The sequence below is a fragment of the Etheostoma cragini genome, chromosome 17, assembly GCF_013103735.1.
Source record: "Etheostoma cragini isolate CJK2018 chromosome 17, CSU_Ecrag_1.0, whole genome shotgun sequence".
In the NCBI taxonomy this organism is placed as follows: Eukaryota; Metazoa; Chordata; class Actinopteri; order Perciformes; family Percidae; genus Etheostoma; species Etheostoma cragini.
The window spans coordinates 20,655,311-20,657,055 of NC_048423.1; the positions used below are offsets into that span (position 1 = coordinate 20,655,311).

The 1,745-nt window shown below is 45.8% G+C and overlaps 1 pseudogene; it reads right to left on the bottom strand.

The window, feature by feature from the left end:
- Positions 1-470: 470 nt before the first annotated feature.
- Positions 471-1,745, bottom strand: LOC117960963 (annotated as a pseudogene).

Below are 1,745 nucleotides of genomic sequence, written 5' to 3' on the forward strand. Positions count from 1 at the left end.
CTCCTGGTATCGTGCTCGCTGGCTCACTGTCCCTTTAACTGGGATACTTAAATACAACAGAGGCATCCTCAGTGCTATTAATAACACGTTTTTCCCAGATGACAAGCCAAACATCCGCTCTGAAAAATGCCCAGGGTCAGGGTGAGTGCACCAGCTGTTGAAGGCTGGCCATGTTGTGAAGAAAATGCCACCTTAGAGGCATTGAAGCAAAAAACATGGGCAGGTTCAACTTACTGACTTTAAAAGTTTTAAAACTGATGGTAATGCCAAACTCCGCTAGGCAGTACGGTTGCTATAGGCATCAAAACATAAGACTGTAGACAATAAGCAGACTGAAATAAGAAAGGTCAAAGTTACAATGAGGTAAACTGTTTTTGACAAAATACAATAAGTGTTAGCTAAAACAGGTATTATTATTAATTATTATTAATATTATTAATATTATTAATATTATTAATTATTATTAATATTCACATGCGTCTGTATTAGGTTGACTCAAACAGTGGGTTTGCTAGAGTCAATCAATGTCTGCCACATCATATTAAACTACTGGTGCTTTAACTGTGTGCAGCGGCGTGGTTCCCAGGCTCCTCCTTGGTCCAGATCTCTGTCGGAGTAATGTCTCACCCTGGTGGGGCAGCTGGCCTCCATCCACCATGTCTGAGCCGTCTTTCTCCTCATGAGAGCAGTCATGAGACCCTTTCTCTTTAGGATCTGGCACATCAGCCCCAGAGGCATCTGGGATTTCTGAGGGCTTCTTTGATGGCTCCGTCCCCGTGACATTTCCCTGGAAACCAGATGTATCAGTCCCAGATCCAGCCTCTGGAGCACCAAGTTCCTTCCGCCAGTTTTCTTTCCCTGTGCATATCCGAGCCTCCACTCTCCTCTGTTGGATGCAGGTATCGTCTCCCATCATAACTCTGACTCTGACTGGATGTGGAGGCCGGATCCCCCCCCATATGAACTGCAGGTAGCTGAACAGCACAATGACACTGAGGAAGGCAAAGTTGGTGGCTATGGCGATCCCTGCAGATGTCAAGGGGAAGTTGTACAGAACATAACTTATACCAGTGAAGAAAGCTTTGATACGGAGTTGAGATGAGTAGATCTGCACTCGTTTGGACTGGATCTGAATGACTATACCAACAAGGGGTTGATAAGCATTTGTCTTGTAGTCTGAGAAGAGCTCAACCTCTATGAGCTGCTTTTGCTCAGCCATCCCAGTCAGAAAGAAAGGAGAGAACAGTAAAGTTCTCAGGCTGTGCAGAATGCTGGAGCGGTAATGCAAAGTTGTAGATCGACCAACTGATGACACAATCTTTCCACCCTTGGTGTAACAAGACATCTTGACCATGAACATACCTAGGCGTTCATTCACTGGAGACTCGGGCATCTCTAACTCCAAAGACACTTTGATAAGGCTGACCGTAAGACATCACTAGGTCCCTCTCGTTCTTCATGAAAGAGATGTTTGCCGTGGGGAATGAACAGAGTGCTGACTCTGAAGCACCACAATCAGAGGTGTAGTAGAAGTGCACAGGGTTGGAGAAGCTCACAGTGGGCATGTACGAGTAATAGAAGCTTCCATAGAGAAAGAAGGACACCAAAAGCAGCAGAACCAGGACACTGAACAGGATGGCAGCCTGAAATAGATTCCGCCGGATTCTGAGGACAGTCACAGTTGCCACATCTTGGAGCTAGTGTAGAACCGGTCCTATTGTGGTCCCCATGGTGTTGGATCCGAA